Source organism: Oreochromis aureus, linkage group 11, assembly GCF_013358895.1.
Source record: "Oreochromis aureus strain Israel breed Guangdong linkage group 11, ZZ_aureus, whole genome shotgun sequence".
Taxonomy (NCBI): Eukaryota; Metazoa; Chordata; class Actinopteri; order Cichliformes; family Cichlidae; genus Oreochromis; species Oreochromis aureus.
Window position 1 is genome coordinate 20,102,201 of NC_052952.1, and position 18,338 is coordinate 20,120,538.

Here is an 18,338-nt window from a genome sequence, read left to right on the forward strand (position 1 = left end):
TTCGCTTTATATTGTAAGCAGTGTTGGGAAGGTTACTTTTAAAATGTATTCCACTACAGATTACAGAATACATGCCCCAAAATGTATTTTGTAACGTATTCCGTTACGTTACTCAATGACAGTAACGTATTCTGAATACTTTGGATTACCTATTATATTATCATGCTTTTTACAACTACATGAATGTACTATTGCTGTGTGAATTATGACTTTTACTGAAGGTTACTCGCCATACCAATACCGACTAGATTTTTAAATCTTAATATAAAACAAGTAACAGTAGGTTGACGTTAGGTAAGTCCGCACTTTTTGCAGCGCTCTCGTATCGAAAACTATTCCGCGCGTATATAAAACAGGTCCGCGGCTCCAAACCGTAGTAAAGGGACCTCTGGCTAATACGTCGGGTTCTGTGTCGGGCTCGTAGCTGAAAACTAGCTTTACTTTATTGTCTGGGTCAACTTTGCTAGTGAGAGACAGAGAGAGGCGTTGAAAAGCTGCTCCAACTGAATTTATTGTTTCGGAGAAAAACACAAAAAAGTGTACAGCCGAGTCTTAATAGCTTACTTACAACTGGGCTCGTCAGGCACTCTTTTTGGCTGCAGTGGTTATTATTATATTTGCATGCTTCCATCTCGTGCTTCTGGTCGGTGACAGCTTGTACTTTTCCTTTTTCTCCCTCCCTCGCTCACAGACACATCACGGGTATGGCAGTCCATTCTCCCTGCAGCACGGACTACACTGCCCATGAAGCTACATTATTTATTATATTGCGCATTTTGCTATTTATCATACTGTTTATTTTAATCTTTGTGTACAGCGCTTTGTGACTACCTGTCTATGAAAAGCGCTTAATAAATTAACTTTACTTACTTACATTCTTTAGGGCTATGCCTGTAACACTCTGCCTATTGCCTTCATATTAAATCATTTTTGTGAATAATTTTTTAAAAATATTTCTTCACGTCATTATGCGAGCCGCAAGTAGGGGTGACATGGGCCGCGAGATTGAGACACAGACATAAGAGCCTCTTAATGCGTGTTTTGTTTGAGGCGTGGAAACCAAAAATAGAAAGGGCATAGCCGAACATATGAAACAGGAAAGTACCGCCGTGTAATCCCTTTATTTCAGCAAACTCATATTTTGTATTTTAAATACGTAACGGCGGTACATGTATTCCGTTACTCCCCAACACTGATTGTAAGGTAGATCATAACACAACAGAGAAAATCCCAACAATCACCCATATGAGCAAGCACTTTGGTGACAATGGGAAGGAAAACCTCCAGCAGAACCAGGCTCAGGGAGGGGCGCCATCTGCCGCGACTGGTTGGGGTGAGAGAAAGAAGACAGGACAAAAGACATGCTGTGGAAGAGAGCCAGAGATTAATAACAAGTATGATTCGATGCAGAGAGGTCTATTAACACATAGTGAGTAAGAAAGGTGACTGAAGAAGAGACATGTAGGAGGGCAGTGAGATGGTGGCGATGTGTGCTGTAGGAGTTGGAGTTCAAGGCGAGGTTGTGGACAGACTGACAGATGAGGTCAGGTAGGAGTCTCTTTGGACTATGATCTGTAGTGAGACCAGAGAGCAGATGAAGGACAGCCTGGAGAGGTGGAGGTATGCTCTGGAGAGAAGAGGAAGAAGGTGTAAGTCTCACGCCAGACCGTACCCATATCCGCAGCAGGTCTCCAAGGTGAACAGCCTCTGGCATGTTAGAACAAGGCAGCTAAGGGAAGTCGGCAAGTCAGATCCGTAACTTCGGCGTCTCGGCGGGTCGCCTCGGCTGGCGCCTAGCAGCTGGCTTAAAACTGGTGTGGACCAGGGGAATCCGACTGTTTAATTTCTGTCCACTATGAGATAAAGGAGAACATCAAAAGCCTGATACCTGCAGGCCTGACAACAGGAGCTGTATCACTCCTGTAACACCTGTAACATTTAGCAGTCGCCTCGTTGTTCTGACACACACAACAAAACTATTGACTACACTACACACTAACAACACAAGATTTGCACTTAATGTCGCAAATCTCTCACATCTCAAAACACCGCTGTCACTCCTAAAACTTCTCCCTCCCTAAACAACTAAATGCCATGTTGCCATATCATTTTTTGATTGGTCGACATGGTACATTCTTCGACCAAGGAAAAGGGTGGGGTTTTTTTGGTTTTGGCTTTTCTCACAGGCGGAGAGTGCTTTTGAGCGTTTTCCTTATAAAACGCCGTTTTTACCGTTTCTTCCCGCAGTAAATATAAACAACGATAGTATTCAGGAAGAAAACCAAACATTGCATATATATATATATATATATATATATATATATATATATATATATACACATTTTTGTTTGTTTGTTTGTTTTTTTTGCCTGTCCCATTTGGTTCTTTAGCCGTCAGAATTGTTGTCTGAAGACCAACAAGGATGCCCAATGAATTTACTTTGCCAAATGGATCATCACAGCCTTGCCGTATCGGTCCATTTGATCGACCTTTGTTGTTATTATTTATTTTATTTTATTTTCAGTTGTTACAGACGGGACAGACATGACTGGGGGATAGAAAAGGGAGAAAGAAAGATGAAGGAAAAGAAAAACAGAAGGGAAGAGGGACAGTGAGAAAGGGCACTTAAAAAGAGAAAGAAAAAAATCTCCTGGATCACCTGTTGAGAGAAAAAGAAGAGAAAACAAGCAAAAAAAACAAAGCAACATACTAAACACAACACCATCGCATTAATCTAGCTAAGTGTAAACAGCAGTAAATACTAAATATTGAATGTTGTTGTGCAGCACGCATGAAGCAGGCATGGAGGAGATCCAGGCTCCAGACATCCAGAGGCCCCAGAGTGCGAGAGCCCAAGGAGGACCACCGGAGGGGCATCCGTGCCACCCTCCTGGGAAGAGCTGAGGAGAGCCCCAGACGAGGGGTCACCCAGTAGCCACAGAGCAGAAGCCAGAGGGGGCTGCACTGGCGTGCCCACCAGCTCTGCGGGCAGCCAGCTGTGCCAGAGTGAACCGAGCCGCAGGCCCAGAGGCCGGAGGCCCGAGGGCCCCCTACGCCCCGGAAGAGGCCTGACCGAGCAACAGGCGCCAGGCCCCGCCAAGTAGCCACCGGGAGTGAGCTGGTACATACCTGAGCGCCCAGCCCTGGACACCAAGAACCACCAACGCACCGACCCCTGAGGGCATTAGTTACCGGCAGGGAGTGTGGTGAGGGGAGATAGGCCTCCATACTTTGGAGGGCATGGGAGTTCACAGAGAGGTGAAGTCTAAGACCCGACCTGACATATAGACACAGACAAACAGGCACACACAGACCCAAACATGCATTCCCACCCTTATGCACACATATACAAATACTCAGCACTCCCCAACGTAAGGATAGACATAAATGGACATGTACACACAAGGCCCTACTTGTGTGGGTGGGTGTGGTGGAGCGGGAAGAGGGAGGCAGCCAGGGATGGGGAGGAAAAGAAGGGAGGGGCAAGATGCCCCTCCCTAGGGCCAGCTCCCCCGCTGACCCCAGTAGGTACCCCCGTCCTTTGGCACCCACCAAGGCAAGGGAGCCCAGGCCCATCCAGACCGGGGCCTACGGCAGCAGCACCGCCAAGCCCCACAGGACCCAGGGCAGCCCACCCGACCCCACCGCAGAGGAAACTGTACCCACCCCAACATTCAATCATCTCCCAGACTACACAAGAAAATAGACACCTAGGTTAAGTTTATTCTCCACCTCTCCTATGTCTCTCCCCCACCTGCAGAGTGGACTCCTGCAAGGATGGAACAACCTCCCTGCCAGTTGAAGAGCCCCCCAGTTAGGCCGATGCACCAGAGGCCCCCTGCGCCAGGGCTGAGCCCCCGTGCACCCACCCGCCCACAACCTCGGCGACACACCAACGAGGACCGAAGCCCCCAAGGCCCAGCCAGAGCCCTAGCACGGAGGCAAAGCACCCCCGAACCCCAAGCCCCCACGCCTGCCCCGGATCCACTCAGGGGCAGCCAGGCTACCAGGCCAGTAACCTACGTCCGCCAGCACCAACCCTCCCCCAGCCCTGCTGCACGCAGCCACGAGGAGAACACCCTCTAAGGGCAACCAGAGCCACTAACCAGGTTATGACCACAACCCCCGGGTTAAGCCCTCCAGGGATAACGTCCCTAGGGATTCTCCAGTTGCCCTAAGCCCGTCCCAACCTCCACATCAACCACAATAGCTAAGGCGGGACCAAACCACGACCCCCTCACCCCCGTTAGGTGATGGAGCCGATCAAAGGAGCCCAGAGGGATTGATCTAATGTGGTGGCAGAGGCTGTATCGAGACTAACGTGATCTATTAGATGGTTTCTATATTGGCTAGAATTAAGATTATTTTTATTTTTCCAGTTCATGAGGACCGTTTTCTTGGCACTGCATAGGGCAGTAAAAACCATGTGGACTGTATTAGTTTCTGTAGTGACATCATCCAATTTGCTCAACAAGCACACTAAAGGGCAGGTTGGAATTTTACATTTCAGACACTTTGATAAGTCTTCACATATCCCGCGCCAAAACTTCTGCACTGGTGGACAGAACCAAAGAGCGTGGATGTAATTGTCTGGTGTATTGCCTTGACAGTGTGAGCAGTTGTTGGAAGATGTAAAGCCCATCTGGAACATCCGATGACCTGTATAGTGCACTCTATGTAGTATTTTGTATTGTATTAATTGCAGACTGGGATTTCTAATCAATTTAAAGGTTTTTAAGCATACCTGAGACCAGAAGTTTTGGTCTAAGCTGACTGATAAATCTGCTTCCCACTTTGCAATAGGAAGGGATATTGATTCATCTATTTTAGAAAGTGTTCCGAATATTTTAGACAATAATTTGGGGGATTTAAGAGTAAGAAAGTGTACCGCACTTGGTGGTGTTTGTAATTCAACTTGACTGAGGTTAAATTTCTTTTTTACTATGGATTTAATTTGTTGATATTCTAAAAATCTTTTCTTGTTGATCCCATATTGTATAACTAGTCTGTCAAATGGAATAAAGTCTGTTCCTTCTAATATATGTTCTAAGTATTTAATTCCTTTACCACTCCATTCTGGAAAATTAATCATATTATTGTTTTGTAATATGTCAGGGTTATTCCAGATAGGTGTACGTTTGCATGGGATTAATGAAGACTCTGTTATTTTTAGAAACTCCCACCATGCTGTCAGAGAAGAGCTGATGTTGATGCTTTTAAAGCATTCATGTCTTTTGATGTTTGAGCTGATAAATGGTAGGTCTGAAATCTCTAGATTATTGCATAGTGCCTGTTCAACATCTAGCCGGGGCTCATCTAAGAAGGTATGTTTTAACCATCCTGAGATGAACTGAAGCCTGTTGGCTAAGAAGTATTGTTGAAAATTAGGCAGATCTAATCCTCCTTTATCCTTGGTTCTTTGTAGCGTTTTTAAGCTGACACGCGGAGGTTTATCTTTCCAAAGGAATTTAGAAATATACGAATCCAGAGATCTGAACCAATCTTGTGATGGTTTGTTCGGGATCATTGAAAATAAGTAATTTATTTTTGGCAAGATCATCATTTTTATAGTGGCGACCCTTCCCATGAGTGATATGGGTAGAGATTTCCATCTAGTCAGATCGCCTTCTACTTTCTTTAGAAGTGGGATGTGGTTTAATTTAGTTAAGTCTGAAAGCTTAGGAGAGACATTAATACCTAAATATTTAATATTTCCAGATTGTAGTGGGGCAGAAGAAGAATTATGGAAGGAGCAGTTAATTGGAAGAACTGTAGATTTTGACCAGTTAATTGAATAATCTGAAACTCTTGAAAACCAGTTTATTAGAGTAATTACCTCAGAAAGGTTGGTTTGTGAGTTTTGGAGAAAGAGCAACACATCATCCGCATAGAGACTGATTTTATGTTCTACGTTCTTACATTTTATGCCCTTAATTGTTGTAGCCTGTCTAAATGCTGCTGCTAGTGGTTCGATAAAAATTGCAAAAAGTGAAGGGGAGAGTGGGCATCCCTGTCTGGTGCCCCTCAGGAGACAGAAGCTGGAGGATGTCTGGTCATTTGTTCTGATACGAGCTGTTGGGGAATTATATAATATTCTTAGCCAGTTTATGAAAGAGTTTCCAAAACCAAATTTGTGTAAAGTTGCAAATAAAAATTTCCAGTTAACTCTGTCAAACGCTTTTTCTGCATCTAGAGATAATATTGTGGTTTCAATGTTTTTACTGCATGAGTAGTCTATTAAATTAAGTAATCTACGTGTGTTTGTTGATGAGTGTCTACCTTTTATGAAACCAGTTTGGTCAGGATGAATTAAAAGGGGGGTTATCTTCTCTAATCTTTTTGAGAGAGCTTTGCAGATTATTTTGAGGTCTACATTTATAAGGGATATTGGATGATAGCTTGAGGGAAATAAAGGCTTTTGCCTGGTTTTAGCAGGAGACTAATGTTGGCAGAATTCATATTTGGTGGTAGTCTGCCATTTTCCTTGATTTCCTGCAACATTCCGTGGAATACTGGTGCCAAAATTGTCCAGAATTCTTTGTAGAATTCTGCAGGGTAGCCGTCTGGACCTGGAGCCTTATTATTGGGCATACTTATCAGCACTTCCTGGAGTTCACCTGGCGTCAGTGGCGAATCCAGGGCCATTGCTTGACTGTCTAGTAATTTTGGAAGAGTTACGTTGTCAAGAAACTGATCAATTTCATTTGTAGACGGGTTTATTTGTGGTGAATATAAAGTTTCATAGAAATCCCTAAAAATGTTGTTTATTCTTCCAGGGTCATATATTGTGTTCCCAGATAAATCTTTAACAGCACATATAGTTGTTTTTTCTTTATTTATTTTTAACTGGTTAGCTAGAAATCGACCTGGATCTATAACTGTATCGAGTACTGTAAAATTAACATTTGTATGTATTAAAATTGCTACTCCCCTTTGTCTAGAATTATAACAGGCTGCAAACACATTAGGAAACTCAGGTGTTTTAAGTTCGTTTAAACCTGTGACAGGCCTGTGAGTCTCTTGTAATAAAACAACATCTGCCTGTAGTTTTTTAAGCTGGTTAAATATCTTTAACCTCTTTCCTCTGGTGCCAGCTCCATTTACATTCCATGTGACAAACCTTAGTGTGCCCATAATTGTGTGTGTATGTCTAATGATGTACGCTGGGTGTTTCGTTTAGACGGGTGAAGAGAATGTGGAAACATCACTTGTTTGTAAATAGAAAGAGAAAAAAAATGTGTGGTGAGAGGCTCCATAAGTCTGACTATGTGTGTGTATATTCACTAATATGAGCAAGCGTGGCTTGCGTGTGTCCTATAAGTCTGTGTGCGCTGTGAGGCTGTTGTAAATGTGCTGCCGTTGAGCGCATGTGTTTGCATAATTGTGGTGTGTGAATATGCAGAAATAGAGGGTGTTGCTTGTAGGTGAGTGGGGAAGTAGGTGATCACCGCAGTGAAAGAAAAGAGAAAGAAAGAAACCACGAGAACGGTGAGCGACAACAAAAAAAAAGAAAAGAAATGGAAACATTCCAATCAAAGCAATGACGAAGGGTGACGGTGTTATATCTGCTATGACATCATACTGATATTACTAGGTTAAACACATGTTAAAGGAGAGAGTGTGAGTGAATAAGAAAAGAGTGTAGCGGGTTCTTATCTGGAGTGCAGTCAATATAACCACGGAGTGGTGCTGGGGTCGCGGTAGAGCTGTCCGTCCACGTAGAGCCGGTCCACGGCGATGACAGCGCAGGAGCCTCTCTGGATGAAGCTACGTCGAACTGGGAACAGGACTTTGCGTCATTCCAGGATCTCTTTGGGGAACTGGTCGTTCACGCTGAAGTCCGTTCCTTTCAGCTCCCTGCCGCGACTCTTCACCTGTTCCTTCTGTTTTAATTGGCCGAATTTGGCCACAATTGGACGTGGTCTCCCCTTCGGCGCCCAAGCGATGCACTCTTTCGAAGGCGATGTTCTTTACGGTGTCCTCCGGCAGCTTCAGGTGGGTTTTAATGAAGGTTTTCACCGTTGCTTCCGCGTCCTCGCTGGCAGATTCTGGAATACCAGAAAACACAAGGTTGTCTCGCATGCTACGGGCTTGTAGATCGATAACAGACTCTTTTATTTTTTTATTTTCTATGTTTAGCTGGGTCACATTATCGGTGAGAGATTTGACTGACTCCCGTAGCGTGGCATTTTCAGCGGCAAGCGTTTCCACCTGCTGCTGGCTGAACTCCAGGGATTCTTTCAGAGATTTAAATTCACGGTGTAAAATCTCCACCAGGGACAGCCTCGCATCGAAACTGGACAATCGCTTGTCGATTGACTCCAGGATGTCTGCAATGTCTTTGCTGGCAGGCGATGTTGTGCCGGGGAGTCTGCCGGGCGACATCTCTTCGATGACGGTGTCTCAATTTTGGCCGGGGAAGATGCACTCTGAGCCTTCTTCATTACTAAATCTTGGAAGCACTGGTCGACGTAATCTTGGAGAGCGTCTAAACTCTCCCCGTTGTCCTCCAGGGTGTTAGAGATGATAGGACAGATGTTGTTAGTTATATGACAATTGATTAGTATATTTGGTATACTTGAAGCTTAAAGAAACTTTGTTAAATTCTACGTTACCATTCGCTTTTTTTCCCGCCAAATCTCCGGCGTCTGACGTCACCTACAACATGGGTCGCTTACCTTTTCCCGTCACTTCCGTCACTTACCTCGTCATTCCTATCATAACTCTGGTTTTACGTGGCCTATCAACACAATTAAAAAACTGGTATAAAGTCCACACTTTTTCCGTCAGTCGTTCCGTCTGACCTGCTCACATCTCCAATGGTTGTACACGTTGTCATTAATGTGGCTTCTTCACTCCTCATCAGCCACGCCGCTTTGCTAGCTAAAACACCGGTGTCGGCACATAAGGACGCTGTCATAGCCTGTCAACGATGTTGATTAGCTGCATATATATGAATGTGAATCGCGTGATTGACTGGACTATGGGATAAGGTGGCATCGTTCTAATCCCATATGGGAGCAGCCAGTCACTTACTGATTAACACTGCAAAACTGAATTGTTAAAGTTTTAATTTTAATTTCAATTCAGGTTCGATTTTTTTTTTTTGTGCACAGCGCAGATTTTTTGTGCGCAGAGACCGTGCCAGCAGTGCGCAATTGCGCACGCACGCAGCTTAGAGGGAACATTGCATGTGACACAAGCTGAGCTCATACTGCGAAAACTAAAAGTTAATCCAGTTGTTCCCAAACTTTTTTTTGCTAGGCCCCCCTTTGTTTTACAAGAAAAATGTATGTGCACGCGCACAAGCACACACAAACACATCCTCCAAACAGACACACCCATATTTTGCTCCATTGCGGTTTATTTCACACCTCAAACATTTAGTAAACAATTAAGCAAATACAAGTAAACTGAAATAAATTACAGGTAGTAATAAAATAAACTACTAACTCTTGTACGCTACGTCCACACCTACATGGGTATTTTTGAAAACGCAGCTGTTTCTGTGCGTTTGGACCTTTCGTCCACACGTAAATGGCGTTTCGAATCACCCAAAACGGAGATTTTTTAAAACTCCTTTTTTACGTTTATGTGTGGATGAGGAATACAGAGTTCGTCACACAACGTCAAAGGTATGTGCCTTTTTTCACGTCATGCTGTGCACACGTTATTGTTTACATGAGATGAATTGCAGAATGGCAGATAGAGACAAAATACTGTTACTGTTAATCTGACTATCTTCAGGTTTTACACGCTTACATATACACACGCAGTTACTGTCCCTCCATTTAGAAAGGCAGAGGCGTCATGATGTAATTATTTTACGTGTAGTTGTTTTTTTCCCTGTGTAATAATATTCAACATTGATATCAATACATTTTTCAAAAAATGCCTCTCTGTGCAAAATAGGTTTAAAAACATAAACAACTGTAGGATACTGTTAGTCCGTGATTTGAACCGAGGGAACAAATTGTGGCAGGATCAGCCTGATATTATTTGTATCCCGCTGTAACTTTACTGTATAAAGAGCTAACATCTCCAAAATGTCAGTACTTAGTCATTACAAGAAGTGTTTGTGAACTAAAAATCAAGAATGTGGGATACTGTTTGTCCTTGATTTGAAGAGCCCAGCGCGTGCTCCCGATGCAGGGAAAACCAATTATGCAGGGGAGACCTACCTTGGCACTTGTGCAGGTGAAACCAAAGGGAAGATATGCTTCACCATATTTTCTAGTCTTTGGCTTAGAATGAAGTTGGTTTGGAAACATATTCAGCTATGCTTCATCTCCTGCTTTGCGTTTGTGTGGGCACCCCGTGCTAGCAGTGTCCAAGCGTTTTTTGGGTCCCCCCCCTTTTTCATACTGCGCACCCCCCCGCAATGGCTCTGCGCCCCCCCTAGAGGGCGGGCCCCACACTTTGGGAAGCTCTGAGTTAATCCAAGGAGTCATTTCTACTGATATAACTAACTCAGCAACACCTGCATCGCGTGACCTCCATGTTTACATACAGTAGCTGCACATTGTGTCCTCTAATCTTTGTGTTTGGTAACATCAAAGGAATGCTAACAGGAAATATCTGATGTCATATCTATCATATTTAATTATTAGTTATTATTCGTCACTGGCTCTCTACTGTATGAGCCCACCGTTCATATGTTTCCTTCCTGTGATTTTAACACTTTGTCTGAGTGTCACAACTAAACAGCAGCGGAAAACAAACCAAAGCTTTCCACGGGTGAAATGTCTGTGTTTAATGGCCAAGGTGGCTGAAGTAAAGACTTGATTTACACTGTCCTCTATAACCGGGGTTAAGTGCGCTCAGGTCATTATGAACAGTAATGAACCTCTTCAGGTAAAGCAGTCCTCACGAGCGGAGATGTTTTTGAATTTTGAAATCTTTCACACTGCCATGTTGCCATTATATGAATTACTACAGGTGAATACAATTAGACAAGAGTACATAAAGAAGACAAGAATCTCTGTCAGTCAGCATTTTCACAAGGCTCACCTGTTCAAAAATCTTTCCAGGTGAAGCTGGTGAAGATGTTGAAGATATTGTGCAAAGATGAGACATCTTAAATGCAAACCAAATATTCGAGAGATTCATTCATTCCTCTACTTCACACTGATTCACCAAATCAGACAGTGGAGTAGAATAGAGTGGAAGCACGTTCCCTGGTCAGAACTTGGTGTAAACAACATGAAAGAATAAAACCATCCTGTCTTATATCAGTGGTTCAGGGTTATGGTTGAGGTGATGGTGTAAAGTGTAGGAGTATTTTCTAGGTGACTTTGTGCTCCTTAGTAGCAACTAAACCGAAGATTCTCAGGACAGATGCTCAGCCAACAAATCTGAGGCGGCTGTATGATGCTGTCATGTTGACATGGATTGAAATCTCTGAGGAATGTTTCCAGCCCCTCGTTGAATCTCTGTCATAAAGATTTAAAACAGTTCTGAAGACAAACAGGACATCCAGCCCTGTAGTAGCAAGGTGGACCAAATAAAGTGACCTGTGAGTGTATTTTATTATGCATTGCCCAATGATGTGTTTCACTAAAAAGTAAAAATAGAAAATCAATAAGCCCCTTAGTTGTCTGATTATCCACCTGCTTTATCTTGTGAACCAGGACAAGTCAGGACAAGTGCCCCAAACTTTAGATAAAGTAGTTATTAGGAAAATATATTTTCTAGTGCTTATTTGCTGTGTATTTTGTTTTATGCATTTAATAACAGGCCAGTATATTAGAGGCCACTCTTCAGTTATAAACTGTGTCATAGGTCATTGCTTAGCAAGATTGAAATTGTGCAGAACAGGAAGCTTTGTGCAGATTTCCAGAGAGCATTGCGTGCGTTTGCGCTGCTAAGAGAGAACAACAGGAAACGGCGGGGCGAGAGGCAGTTAAGATAGATTTCTAAGTAACTGCAGAAGATCCCCCAAAAAAGAATTGTGTCTGTCACTAACGGTAACTGATGCAGGTTATGGTATCTGCTTACGCATGAGGGACGTGAACCCTGACATATAAAACAGTAGGATTTGTGCTTTCTACGCAGAGGGTGACGTTGTGTACATCTCCCACATATGTGTCACTCTAAAAAGTAATTCAGAGGCTTATTAAATATCACTATAAATATAAGTTAGATGAGCCTGATAAAATCTATGAATATCCTTTTAGTAATTATTTGAGTTTGATAAGTTGAAATAAATGTCTAAAATGTTAACGTACGCGTTTGTGTTAAATTAAGGTATTTATTTACATTTATCTCAGACAAAAAATTCAGTATGTGGTTCACAGAATACCTTCTTTGCATGTACTTAATATTTTTGTTTAAAATTGAATCAAAATATTTGAGAAAAAGGCATCTATACTCATCAGTATCTTGTACTAAAATCATTATTTATACTAATCAATATTATTTATTGTCAGTAACTACAACTGAAAAGTGTAAGTAAAACACGATAACGTAGAGTAATGGACTACCATGAGCCTTTTCCATTGTTTTGTTCATTTTGTTTTTTAAATACTCTGAGCTTTTGTGTTTGCTCTCCTGGTTTGCCATTTATCCCTCAAGTATGTAAGGCTTTGAGCTAAAAGGGAAAAGGCTCTTGTCTTTTTAGTGCTTGTTTATTCCGAGTTATTGCCATGTTTATGAAAATTAAATTTTCATTTGGAAAAATGTTAACATTTTTCATACATGTATTATGAAACACACAACTACATATTAGTTTGTTTGTTTTTTTAGACTTAGACTGGTCAGAGGGCCCAGTGGTGCCAGTGTCTGGCAGCCTTGCCTCTGTCAGTGCGCCCCAGGGCAGCTGTGGGTGCAGTGTAGCATGCCATAACCAGTGTGTGATCTGCTCTTTCCTGATAGCGTGGCAATGATCAGGTTTGTGGTTTGTCAGAGTTTCAGTTCACACATTTAAAAAGCGCAGATGCTTGCTTTGCAGAGGTTAATGGTCTGAAGCTAAAACCACAAAGACACTGATGACGTATTTGTTTTTTCCTTCCATGTATTTATTGAGTTTTAAACTTTACACTGACACCATCATTAAATAAAACAAAATCAACATAGCAGAACAAAACAAAACAAATAACCTGGCTCAAGAATACAAATAAATAAATGGAAAATCCAGACAATTTGATTATGAGATACAATTAACAATACACATATGTAAAATAGCAGTGACATGCTTCCATTATACCAGGGCCCGTGAGAAAACAGCAGAAATATCCAAACCGTATGGGCTCAAATTGTGGTCATAAATATTTTGTACTTGTAAATCAGGATTTGTATGTGTAAAAAAAATTTGTGTGTGGACTTAGCCAAAAATTATGTGTGAAACTCTCCACTCAAGTTTCAAGTTACAAGTACGAATTTTGACCCTATTTTTCTTCCTTTCATTTGATTGGTCAATGTCATGTCAATCACAAATTTAACTATCCAATCAGAGAACAGATGGGTTTGGCTGTCGAAGGGGCGCATTTTTGAACTGCAGGTCCTTGAAGGGTAATACAGTTTTAAGCTGGAGGATCTCTATATAAATATCTGATAGAAGCTAGGTCCCCTAACTTTCAGTAGCTGTTGAAAGGATAAAGTTGTGGTATATAAGTGGTTAGAAATACCATTATTACTTTAGGATTAGTTTAACACAAAGTCAGGGTTGACCCGGGAGCATTGCTGTGAGTCACAATGCGGAGCATTAAGGTCCTAGCGGGGGGGGGTTTATCCTCATTTAGACATTAAAGATCCTCTGGTTTCTTTATGATTATGTTCTCAGTTTAGTCTTAAGAGCTTGTTACTTATGTCTGGTTCCTTGCCTTGATTTATTTCCCTTTCATAGTCCTTGTAGGCCTCAGCTCATGCTACATTGCCAAAAGTATTCACTTGCAAATCTGAATCACTGAATTCAGGTGTTCGATTCACTTCTAAGGTCACAGGTGTATAAAATCAAGCACTGAGGCATGCAGACTTCTACAAAAATCTGTGAAAGAGTGGGTTGCTCTCAGGTGCTCAGTGAATTCCAGCATGGTGCTGTGATAGGATGCCACCTGTGCAACAAGTCCTGGCATGAAATTTCCTCACTACTAAATATTCCACAGTCAACTGTTAGTGGTTTTATAACAAAGTGGAAGTGATTGGGAATGACAGCAACTCAGCTAAGGAAGTGGTAGACCACATAAAATCACAGAGCAGGGTCAGCGGATGCTGAGGTGCACAGGGGACACCAACTGTCTGCACAGTCAGTTGCTACAGACCTCCAAAGCTCACGTGGCTTTCAGGTTAACTCAAGAACAGTGTGTAGAGAGCTTCAGGAATGGGTTCCTATGGCCGAGCAGCTCCATCCAACCCTTACATCACCAAGTGCAATGAAAAATGTCGGATGCAGTAAAACATGCCGCCAATGGACTCTAGAGCAGTGGAGATGTGTTCATGCTTCTCCATCTGGCAGTCTGATGGATGAGACTGGGTTTGGCAGTTTCCACGAGTTCAGTTTGGTCCCTTTGTTCCAGTGAAAGGAACTTAATGCTTCATCATACCAACACATTTTGGACAATTTCATGCTCCCAACTTTGTGGCAACAGTTTGGGGATGGCCCCTCCCTGTTCCAGCATGACTGTAACCAGTGACCAAAGCAAGGTTCGTAAAGATGTGTAAGAGCTTGACTTCTCGTCCAACATCAGTGTCTGACCTCACAAATGCACTGGTCAAAAATTCCCATAAACACACTGCTAAATCTGTGGAAAGCCTTCTCAGAAGAGCTGAAGCTGTTATACTGACAAAGGGTGGGCTGAAATCATAATAACTATGGTTTAAGAATGGGATGTCACTCATGTTCATGTGCATGTGAAGGCAGATGAGTGAATATTTTTGGCAGCATATTAATGTATTTAAGGACCGGCTTGTAGGCCTCTCAAAATAATAATTATCATATTAAATCTGTTCAACAGTGATCCACTTAAAGCCTGCAGAACTGCCCTTTTTCTTTGGACTTGTAACAGGGCGGCCCTTAGCGGCTGGAAACACAGTGAGATGGACCAAGGCAAGTGTAGTGGAACAAAAGTATTTATTTGCTATACAGCTCTCCTTACAACAATTAACTCGTCGAGCTTCTTCGCAGCACAAATCCACCCTCTCTAATGACAACTGGCAGCCTTAAATATGTTCAGCTGTCACAGACTAACCCATTCTTCCACTCTCAGGTAAATTCTTAAATCCCAACCTTCCACCACAGTATACAATATATCAATTAGAATAAATAAATACATAAATACATTTCACATTTTCATATAGTTCACACTTTAATGTTACACCAAACCCAATATTATAAAAACCCAGAAACCCCAAGCACAAAAAGATTCACCACACTCTCTTTACCAATGGTCTCTCCCGGAACCTTTAAATGGTGTCTGGACCCCCAGGGAAACATTTGCCCAAACACCTTGAAGAGGACACAGGCAAGAAAGGTGAGTAATCATTATCTTACAAACACTTATTTGCACCACTTTTATTCCTAGATTTCACACACACATTTGCATTAGTTTTCCTTACTGGTAAACCTTAATCACAATCTCAATCACCCTTCTTCTCTCCTGACAGACAACCACCACATTCCTTGATGAGGAGCAGCTGTGCAGGATCTGAAACAAGGCTACCAACTGATTTTAAAATTCCCAATAAATAGTCAATAAATAATTAAACTTCTTGTGTGCAAATGTTTTACTGTGCAAATCCATGTTTAAAGTGCAATGCTAAATAAAGTGCTTGATAAGGTGCTTTTAATAAAGTGAAAGGTGTGCTCTAAAGTGCTATACGGATAATATAAATAAATGTAGTAAGGGAGTCCTCTTCCTTACAGGACTGCTTTCGCTTTAAAGTGATTAATGGACACTTTCAGTTCAGTTTAACCAATCCTCCCAGCTGGTTACTCCACCTGTAAGGAAAAACCTAAGAAAACACCTGTAGCTCACCTGCCCACTCCACCTTCCAGGAATCCTGTCTACCTGCCAGCTGCCTCTCTGAATCACCTGCATGAGGATCAGACAAATAAGGTCTTACCTACTCATTCAATACTTGCTACACTTTTACGATAAAATCTGTAAAGCTGCAGCTGAGTCCAGTCTTTGTTTCTGTGTTTGTCTATCTTACTTTGTTAGCCTCTGTTTTCTCTTTAGCTTTGCCTGTGTCCTCACCTTGTTACTTTCAGGTGTGTCTGCTGTGTCCACTACCCTGATTACCTTCATGTGTTTCCTGTGTATCCCTCAGTCCCTGTCTTGAGTTTTTTTTAGTGTGTTTTCCTTGTCTAAGTGTTTTGTTTTGTTCTCTCATGGACCTTGCTCTTTTGACTGTGACATCAACCTGAATAAAGGTTCACATTGGTTTATCCACAGCACCTTTACTTTCTGAGGCAAATTAAGCTGACAACCTATAAGTGGACTTGTTTGGAAGTCCATGAAATATTGTTCCTGATGTTTACTCATTGCAATTAGTCATCATGTAATGATGGAAATTAGCTCAGGGATCCTAAAAAATAAATAGTTTACAAGTCCTACATAGCAAACAAGCTTAGTTAAACTGAACTTTTCCACAATCAACAGAATGTTAATAAGCACAATGGATGAAAAAGCCTATTGAGTTGTTTTAAAGTGTTTTAAAAGGCAGTTTTACTGTTTAAGATTCTCTTAAAAGTATGGAAAGTAAAAGTATTCTTAAAAACATGCTCTATGGTAGGCTTATGAGAAAGCAGCAGCATCTACTGTCCAGATAAGTTCTGTCATTCATTAAGACACCAGTGATTAAAAAAAAAAAAATACCCAAAAAAAAGAACCAAAAGAACCCAGAGAGATCCCCCAAACTAAGGTACATAAAGACACCAGAGAAAGGCTCAATGACTGATTGTTATAGAGCATTATATCATATCACAGCTACTCCTGTGTATGTAAATGAATGATACAACTACTTTACAGGAATGCAGGTTGTTTTGTCCAAGTATGTGAGCCCTAAAGTACTCAATATGTAGAAAAACACACACAGACACACTTTAAAGGATTTAGAAGGAAATCACTTTTAAAGAACTCCGTGATATTTAAAGTATGTCAAAGGCAGCCAGCTGCTGAGCTGTGTGACCAGTCCAAAAGGTCCCGACCAACTGGTTTACTGATTGTAGGGGCTTTGTCTTTTATCTGAACTGTCATTTAGTGTTGTAAGTGAAATGTAAAATGTTTCTCTGTGAAGTGCAAATGCTAAAACGCCCTTAAACAAAGCGCGTCCAAAAAAAAACCCCTGCCTATGGAAAGTGTCATTGTAAGCAGGTCTTGAGAGGTCCAGACCCAAAGGACTAACCCATTATGCATCTGTGGTCTTTATTTACCCTTTTAACAACTCATTCCTTCAACTCTGCTATGTAGAAAATGGAAGAAATGAAACAGAGGAGAAGAACGAAGAAGAGCGCATAGATGGGATTTTGGTGAAAAGGAAGAGTCTGCTGTTTTCGTTCAAAACCACTAGAGGGCGCCCTCCCCCCTTCGACGCAAGTGAAAGAGATCATTATAAGAGCCTGCAGGAAACATGAACAGAAGCACATGTGAGTTTTAAGATGTTAAATATAAAAACACTGCAGTAATACCATTCATGATTATGGTATGAAATCCCTGTTACACACACAGAAGCTCAGTCTATCATCTGGTCGGATGATACACAGAAACTCATCACACAGAGGTCAGGCGATAGGATTTTGAAAGGAAATCTTTATTATAACAAACAAACAACTCTTTTATTTGTGTGCAGCCAGTATGACCAGAGATGAAAAATATATATATATTTTTTTGTATTATTTGGTTATACTTTAGGGTTTATATATTTTCCACATAATAATTTATGGCTCTACCTTAATTATAATAACACATTTCCTTTATTATATTTAATAATAAAGGAGGAGTCCGAGCTTCTTGTAATTTTAAGGTGTTAATAGGCTTCCTGAAGTTATTTCAGGGTTTTTTCTTTGGACGTTTCACTCTGTCTCGGCCCATCCTTTGAACCTAAACCGAGAAGAAGAAAGAAGAAGAACACATGGATGCTGATCATTTTCATTGGATTGGTTTTTGTTTCTTAAAGCACTTAACACTGACCAATGAATAACGCAAGCATTACAAAGACATGTAACTCAAGGGATGAACTAGTGTTGTGTTTACAGGTAACAGCTTAGAAAATAATCAATTATAAATCGTATCTTTAGGCACTGTTACTAGCAGCCTGTCACAAAAACTCGTTTATTTCCATTTCTTTAGTTTAATCTATTAAATTTTTTTAACGATAACACAGTTTGACAACTATAAAAT